The sequence below is a fragment of the Boleophthalmus pectinirostris genome, unplaced genomic scaffold, assembly GCF_026225935.1.
Source record: "Boleophthalmus pectinirostris isolate CB_2022bp ecotype Guang Dong unplaced genomic scaffold, ASM2622593v1 HiC_scaffold_2, whole genome shotgun sequence".
Taxonomy (NCBI): Eukaryota; Metazoa; Chordata; class Actinopteri; order Gobiiformes; family Gobiidae; genus Boleophthalmus; species Boleophthalmus pectinirostris.
In genome coordinates, this window is record NW_026571152.1 from 38570433 (window position 1) to 38579855 (window position 9423).

General features: G+C 38.8%; 1 long non-coding RNA gene across 1 annotated transcript in view; it reads right to left on the reverse strand.

Annotated features, from left to right (window-relative positions):
• Positions 1-9423, reverse strand: part of LOC129409561 (uncharacterized) — a 516267-nt gene that overhangs the window by 291068 nt on the left and 215776 nt on the right. The window contains exon 3 of the long non-coding RNA XR_008632450.1: positions 2240-2294. This is a non-coding gene — a long non-coding RNA (uncharacterized LOC129409561). The remainder of the gene's footprint in view (positions 1-2239; positions 2295-9423) is intronic.

Sequence of the window (9423 nt, forward strand, 5' to 3'; positions counted from 1 at the left end):
TGGAAGAGAAGAACTAAACCAGCTCATGGACCGTGCGGTTAGAATCACAGCTTTTTCTCTCTCAGGTTTCGATACGATACTCGATACTCAATACTCCGCTCACGATACGATACTATCACGATAAAGCGATACATACAATAATCGATATATCGTACCTGATATTCTGCGACATCTGACTATTTTTAAGAAACAAAAACATTTTAACAACAGTACTAATACTTTGCAGCTGATCATCAACATTCCCTGTGGGTGTGGTGCTAACTGTAGGCACTGCTCTGTCTGACGCTTTCACAGACTGGAACCTGAGCTTTATTTGAACAGGATCTGAAACCAAACCAGAAAAGAACTGACTTCACTGGAACTACAACAGGTGAAATGAAAATCAAACTAAGAAGCTGTTTAAATCCAGTTTCTATTTTTTTCTTGAGTTTTAAGACAATCTTAAAACTTTTTTGGCTCAGTTCGCTGGTAATGCGTGCATTGTGTCACCGTGGTAACGAGGGGACATTCCGCTACACACATACATTCAGAACACCCCCAGCATGATGTTGCTGCCAGCGGTGGAAGTTAATGAAATACAAAAGCAAAAGTGCAATACTTAAGTATAAATTTATGTGTCTTTAATTTACTAACCGTATTTTTTGGATTATAAGGCGCACTTAAAATATTTAAATTTTCTCAAAAATCAACAGTACGTCTTATAATCCGGTGAGCCTTATGAATTAATTGTGGTTGTGCTGACTGACCTGGAACTGATTTTATGTGGGTCGCAGCGATCAAAAGTAAAGTAAAAATGTTTTAGTATGACTTTGGTAAACTACGAAGCCGCACGGCTTGATGGATTGTTGGAGAATTACAGCTACTGTAGTCAGGAGCCTCATGGAGTCTGACAGAAGCTGACCATATCAGTGCACAAGGAGCGAGCAGTTTTTTCAGAGCTTATAGTTTATGCAAATGAGCCATGTGGTTTTACATTTTGTTTCTGTAAAATGTAAACAAATGTGAGCAAAGCTGCATTAAACACATTATTACTCAATGTATATTTGAGTCGTCCTCGTAGGAAATAAAAAAACTTAAATTATCCACCCGTATTCACATTCATAATCCACATTCACCAAGACAGGGAGGCAACGCCAAGCGAATGACACCACGATCGGCCGATGGATCGTGGACGCCTGGGGTAAGGATCAGTCTCAAGTGTCGTCCGTTTGTTTCGCTTAATGCACCTTATAATCCAGTGCAATTTATGTATGAAAATAGACGAGAGAATTCAACATTATTGATATTACTCCTTATAGTCCAAAAAATACAGTAAGTACATTTTACAGTGGATACTTTTTACTTTTACTTCACTACTTTACATCTGAGAGCACGTATCTGTATTTCCTACTCCACTACATTTTAGATCTCGACTGAAAAGTAAAAAGTACTTTTCTTTATTGCGTGAGACCTTCCCAAATGGCTGAGACTTAATTTTATCCAATCCAATTTATTTGTATAGCACATTAAATAAAATAAAGCATAAAATAAATAAAAATATGCAAGTCAATAAAAAACATAAAAAGTGCTAAAATCAATAAAAGACAGAGGACTACACAATTCTCACGCCATGTTAAAAGTCAGCGAGTAAAAGTGTGTTTTTATATAAGTGTTCCAAAGTTTGGGGCCATAATTTTAGCACATTTAATTCGAGTTAATGTCTCAACTTTGAGGAAACCAAATACACCAAATATCACAAAATTGGCTGGAAAAATTAAGAAATCAACTGAATCACTTAAAATCTTCCAAATTCTTCATCAAAATCACTATATTTCATGCTTCAATTATTCTAAAACTCTGCAAAAGACTTTTACGGTTTACTCTTAAAGTACATTTTAAACAGATACTTTAACTCTTTTAAATTTTTAGATTTTCTCACGTGATACTTTTACTTTTTGCCTCTGTATCTGTACATTTATTTAACAAAATTCAGTACAAAGTATAAGTCAACCTACATAGAATCAACCAATTATAACTAATGAAACAATGATTATGTCAAGTATTTTGCAAAAACAAGTTCCTCTCTCTGAACAAACACCAAAATTGTCACAAAATAATAATAATAAAACATGTTGTATCACCAAATTTAGTATCAAAACATATCGATATAACGATATTTCAACATTTCACCATTTCGATATTTGAGCATATTCCTAATTATAGATGCACGACTATTTGAAAACATCATTTCCAAACTCACCAGTGTGGAGCTCCTGTCCCAGTCTGTGTTTACCGTCCTCCACTGCAGCAAAAATCTGTGAATACAAATGTGAAATATAATATTACTGGAGTCCACTGTGGTCTTTAAGGCGCTGTGTGGTGGCTCTGCCCGAAACTACGCTTGGAGGTGAAATAAAATAAAACAAAGGCCACAGAAGATTTATTAAATGTACAACACCTTCTGGCCACTCAGGAAACTGAAGCAAAACATTGTAGGAGTAAGAAAACAAGAGTAAAACAGTCTCCGTGCATTTAGGAGAGGATCTTTTGTATCACTTTGCCAGTTGTATTTCCTATTTTCTCTAACCGTTTAAAGTACTGGTTTTAAAAATATTGATTGACAGGGAGCGTTGTGTGGTTAAAGCTACACTATGAGACATGTCAATCTCAGGACGTGTCAAACAGTGAACCTGAGCGTGAGATTGACAGGTGTCTGCGGTGATGCTGTCGCTGTATCGGACCGTTGTGGTGAAGAAGGAGCTGAGTCCAAAGGCAAAGCTCAGTGTACATCCCTTCCCTCATGGATGCTCATGAGCTCAGGAGCACATGGAGGATACAAGCGGTCGAAATGAGTTTCCTCTAGAGGCTGGGCGCTCCCTGAGAGACAGGAGGAGGAGCTGAGTCACACAGGAGGAGCTCGGAGTTGAGTCACTGCTCCTCTACGTCGAGAGGAGCAGCTGAGGAGAGGGCGAGTCCTCCAGATGCCTCCTGGACATCCTTCCCGGGGGGGGTGTTCATGTCCAACCCCTTTACCCCATATAATCTGATCTGTCTACTCTACACATGTTGTATCATGAGTGTCCATTGACCCTTCCACACCGACAGTATCCTACACCTGGGAATACTTTTGTTTCCACTGAAAAGCTGAGAGTTGCGGCTTTTCGAGCATATTTTGGCATTTTTTGTTTTCGAAAACAAGTGTCCAATTGGACATTGTTTCCTAAAGACTGGGTCGCAAGAGTCTTTTTTTCCTTTTTTTGGGTCGCCTTGTCAGGATCTGCATGTAGGTCTGCATTATACCTGTATGTTCCCGCACACCCCTCGCTCCTCACTTTTTCGGCAGCACCGTCTAACCAATTTTCTGTGGGAAACACTGATTACTGTTTTTCCAACAATAAAATATCTTCATTAAAATGTTCAATAATGGTCACAAATTTGTTTTGTTATTTACGAATAATGTCTATTGACTTGGGTCGCGAAGATTTGTGACCTGTAAAATATGGGTTCCGAGAAAAAAAGTTGAGGAAACACTGAAATAGGGAATAGGGTTTTCCACCAAACTCATGTGCTCCATCCATTTTGATTGGCCCAAACTTTGCCAAAGAGCGTAGTGAGTCAAACTGGTCAATGCTTTGAGCGTCTGTGTTTGTAACAATTGAAAAAGTCGCTCTAAGTGCAGTTATTTCTCAAATAAATGACAAATTACGCATCTTGGTCTGCGTAATTGCGCATCCCTTGGTATTTTTATTTGAAAGGTTTATTTCAGTCCAAATGTACAAATCGAAATGTAATAAACATCATGGAAATGCAGGACGTGATGTGGCGCTGTGCCCTGGACCTGACACCAGCTGTTTCCATGACTGACACCAGGAAAATCATGGGTCCATTGCACTTTTTTGTTTTGTTTTGAGGCAATAAGGATATTTTTTGTTTACTTACAGACTTGATATTCTGGACTTTTGCAGCTAAGGCCCTAAATTAAGCATTTTAGTCCAAAAGTTGTTCATACATGGTTGCTGTTTGTTTTGGATGAAAGAGTGTGAATTTTATTTTCCTTTGATTTTTTGTGTTCTTTGTATTTCTGGTCCCAGAGCTTTTGTTCCAGCCCCATGACACAACTACAGCATCCAGATTGTGAAATAACAGGTTGTACCATATAAAAAGGATGCGTAGCACTTCATTAGGGGGTAAAATATGGAGTTTTAAAAGCAAAATTAATAAAAAATAATTCAGACGAGGACAAAAGTACCAAAATGGCTCTTAGGTCTTAAAGGGTTTTACAGGCACAGTTCCTCTTTAAAATTTCAGTTTAACTAAATCATAATCTCTTTCCCGACACTATATCAAACAAATAGCGACCTTGAAATGTAAATTACAGCGCGTAACAAATCGCCGACTGCACCGCGCTCGTCGTACCAACAGAAACTCTACGGCTCTAACCAGACAGCGACCTTACGCGCCTTATTAAAACCTCCTTGACACTGATCCGCGCTCCGACCGTCCAGAGAGACTCCGACCTGTAACTCCTGCTCCTCAAACGGATCACGGGCTCATAAATAAACCTCGCGTCCGACCGTCTCGACAATACACTGGAGGAGAAGCAGCTTTGACGTTATTATTAGTACCCATGTTGGAGCGTGTGAGGAGGACAACCCCTGAATGATAAATCGCTAATACTCCGACGCTCGGTCCCATTTGTTTTTTCCGCCTCGCTCGGATCTCTCGGAAGAAAATATCGGCGCATTATTTAGCTTTGCGCTTGATAAGGGCAGAAATGAGAGATAGCTGGTGGAAGCGCGTGCTGGCAGGGACATTAATACTCCGAGCGCGGCACACGGGCGGGCTTCTGATCCGGCTCTTCAAAATTGGAAACTGATAAATAAAGTATAGAGGTGGTGATTGATCGGAGCAGATAGAAAGGAAGGAGATGGAGAGGGATAAGGTTCAGCTCCGAGCGGTGGCAGATAACAACAAATTGGATAGTCCCGCGAATACAAGGTCAGCTGACGGAGAGCAGGAGTTAGACGAGCGGGCGTACCACAGCCGGGCTCTGTGAGTAAGCGGCAGATCGGGTCTCGATTGCATTTCGAGAAACGTAGGGGAATCCTGAGTCACACACTCGGTCTCCACGGAAAGATGAGACTTGTGTTTTCACGATACAAAAATCTCAGACTTGATTTTCGGGCTCATAAATAAACTCGACACTTAATACTGTGGTGTGTTTTGCTGTGATTTTGGTCACACGGTACACATCCCGATACTAAAAACAACAACGATATACTGTGATTTATCAATAAATTCTTCATCTTTTTTTTTTTTTTTTTTTTTTTTCTGTAATAATGAAAACAGTAAATGTAAAAAAAAAAAAAGAGAAAAATATTAAAAAGAAATTTGGACATATTATGAATTGATATGAAAAGTGCACAATGAAATCATATCACCACATTTTTATTTTTTTTCCCTCCTACTCAATAACAATTCAGATATCATGATGATTATTAAAAAATAATAATAATAATAAATAAATAAACAAATAATAATGTATTTTGCAAAAAAAAAAAAAAAAAACCAACATTAAATGGTGGTACAACTCACCATTATGTAACAGATAATACTCCCTACAACTGTACAACAATTCACATTATGTAACAGATAATACTCCTACAACTGTACAACAATTCACCATTATTGTAACAGATAATACTCCCTACAACTGTACAACAACTCACCCTTATGTAACAGATAATACTCCCTACAACACACAACTGTACAACAAACTCAACACTTATGTAACAGATAATAATACTCCCTACAACTGTACAACAACTCACCCTTATGTAACAGATAATACTCCCTACAACTGTACAACAACTCACTTTTATATAACAGATAATACTCCCTACAACTGTACAACAACTCACCCTTATGTAACAGATAATACTCCCTACAACTGTACAACAACTCACTTTTATATAACAGATAATACTCCCTACAACTGTCTGTCTGAGCATAAACAACTGATTTTGTTTTAATCCATTTTGTTTTTCTTGATTTTTCACACTATCTACTTTTTTTTAATCTTTTGCTAATGTGTACATTGTGTCACCAAGAAAACTGATGAACATTCTGCCATAGACACACATGTAGAACACCCACAGCAAAGTATCAACTGTGATATTTGCAACCAATATTTTTCTAAGTTTTCCCAGTTTTCGTGTGCCAATATGTGATTCCCGAAAATAAACAGAATAAACAAGTTACAGGCTGCAAACATGACTGTAACTTTCTGATTATTTATGTGGATGAATTTACTCGAAGATTTTACAACTTTTGGGAATAAAGTAGAGATTTAATTTGCAGGATTTGTGTGTTAAACATGTGTGAATGAAACAAAACACAACTCCAGGTCTGTTTTAACAAGGAAACAACATTATAGACCCAAGATAGATCAGAAAATATCGTAACATGGGCCTGTTCACGATGCATCTGACACTAGGCCTCCCCCACTGGAAAAACATGTTTAATATTTATTTACCTTGAGCAGTACACAGATCCATGCTTTAATAGCACAGAGAAACCTGTCAGGAGCAGTGGGCCCCACAGTGCAGCACCCGAGAGGCTCTCAAGGCCTGGAGCAGGATCCTGGCCTGGAGGAGCCGACTGGAGGAGCATATTTAGCATGTTTAAGGCTGATGGGGAGAAAATGACTCCACAAACTCTAGAACTAACACTGAACCGGCCCGCAAGTCTAAACAAGTGTATGGAGTGACTCTTTATGAATGATATTTGTACTGCAAAAAAACTAGGTTATTTTGATCAATAATGAAATCACGATTATTCAGCCAATTATTTTTTAGCTACACGATGGATTTATTCAGCATTTCTCTCTCAAAAAACACTTTGTTATTGATAATTTACACAAAACTTTCAAATGGAAAATAAATATAAGCTACAAATATATCTATATCGACAACTTGTAGCTTGAGAGCTCCCAGTAGCTCGCCAACCACTTCCAAGTAGCTCGCCAAAAGATTCTGGAATTATACCATTGTGCTGAATAACAAAAAAAATTGGTTAATTACATGCCTATTACTATTGTAAATGTATCATTTTGAAGGCCAAAGTTGTGCACTAATAAATGGACAATGGTTTGTTTTATAGGCATCGAACTGTACCCAAACATCTCAATTTCTTGTGGCCGTTAAAATGAGCAGCTCTCTGGCATTTTTGTTTTGTAAAGGTAGATCACCACCAGAGGAAAAAGGTTGGAGACCCCTGCTTTAGGCAAAGGAAATCTGTGGGATTGGAGCATTTTCTATCAACGCGCAGCATACATACACTAGAACATTACATTACACTATTATGATCGTTACAAATATAAAATTAAATATACTTTGTACAGTTGATAAGCTGCTGCAGCTGCCGACATCATGGCTCTCACTAAGGCTGCGTTCAGACTGCAGCCTGAAGTGACCCAAATCAGGTTTTTTGGCTTCTATGTGACCTTTATCTGATCTTTTAATGACAGTCTGAACGACACAGATCCGATTTTTTCAAATGTGACCCAGGACACTTGGATATGTGCTCCTGAAACTGATACATATCTGATGTTTTTGACATGCGACTTCAGTGTGAACGGCCAAAGCGCATTCATTCGACCTACACGTTATCAACAAGCCACAAACGTCACTATTCTGTGCTGAAGTAGGTGAAAATTGTTAATGAACTCCATGTCACTGAAGCGAAGCACATCCCCACTCACCACTCTTGGCTACGTCTCCACATCCACACGTTCCTTTCAACGGACGTCGCTGCCGCTGCTCCACAAAAACACCACGGCCAAAAACCTCATCCTTCTCCTTCTCAATCTCCTCCTTAAAACAAGTAAGTTGTTCATGTTCTGGCTCCGGTACGAGAGGAACTTTAAAATCACGAGGTGCTCAATGCTCGCGTCCATGTTTGGACAAATTCCGTAAACACAGAGCACGCTCACTGCGGTTGACGTCATCGTGTCTCCAGTGCACATGCGGGACACTTTCGGGCCGTTTACTGTTCACACTGGAGTCACATACAAGTCACATTTAATTGGAAATGTGAACGACCTCGCAAAAACATCAGAAATCACAAAAAAAATCTGAACTGAGCGTTAAGCCCTGCAGTCTGAATGTAACCTAAGTGTCTTTGAGCACATGAGGGCTATGTAAGTATGTGATTTACCTGTGGCGTGATATTCTCTCGTGATAATAGTGGTACCAAACCAAATGAAACAAGCGTAATTAGACCTAGTAACCTGGTCCCCATGAGGCATCAGTGGGGTCAGTTCATCATCACAGAAGCAGCTTATGAGGAACCCAGCCCATATTACATGATCATTATATCCACAATGCAATGTGTGCATCTGTACAGGCCCGTGAACATTTGTGTGATATTGGTCACACATGAGAATGTCTGTGTTTACTAGTGTGTAAACGGGGCTTGACCCAGGTACCAGATTTGGTGAGAATCGGTCCATAAATGGCGGAATTTTCACAGGTGGACAGACCCACAGACACACACACACACACACAGGTAATTACTAATATAGCTGTATATATAAATAAAATAAATACAATTTCAGATATGAATTATGATCATTTTTCAACAAAATTTTTCACTTTATAATTTTTGTGAACCGAAATTAACTTATTTTCTGCATAAAGCATTTTAATGACACTTACACTCCGTACATCTTTACTCCAGGTCTGTTTTTGAGAAGGTAACAACATTCTAACACGGCTTAAATCTCATAACAGTCCATTCTGTGTAAAAAAGGATCTTTTAGATGTACGAAACTGGAAACAGATCAAACCTTGGAGCCCACGTTTAACACAGTGTGCTGGTGTTCTCCCATTTGTCATTTTAAGAGCGAATACACAATTTTATCTTATCTCCCCCTCACCATTCAACAAACTGTGCTTTTAAGTGTTTTCAAAATGGCCTCAAACGTACCCACATCACCAATTATTGTGGAGTAAAATGGAACGTGTCATTCAAAGCCGTGCATGTTTCTCCATTTGGATATCTGCGGAAATCCATTTTAGTCCCATTTTGTTCAATTCTTCAGTTCTCTCAAACGTCCCGAATCACACAAAAAGCGACGATGTACAAGCGTTTTACTTCTGCAGATTTGGAAGCAAGAAAGAAGTTTAAGTTTTGTTCAGAATTGCACAGAGGAAGCGCTCACAATGCGACGCAAACTATAGTGGATAACATCGTGAGAAGGAAGTTTATTCATGTGTAGGACTCTTGAATAAAAATACCCAGCAAAGTGGAACATGGACTTCACAAACAGAACAAAGACACATGAACAAGCCGTGATTCTGAAGAAAGAAATTTGGGTTTAACATACAGAAAATGGACGATTATTACAAAACTTTAAATTGGGCATTCAAGATTTTGTCTCAC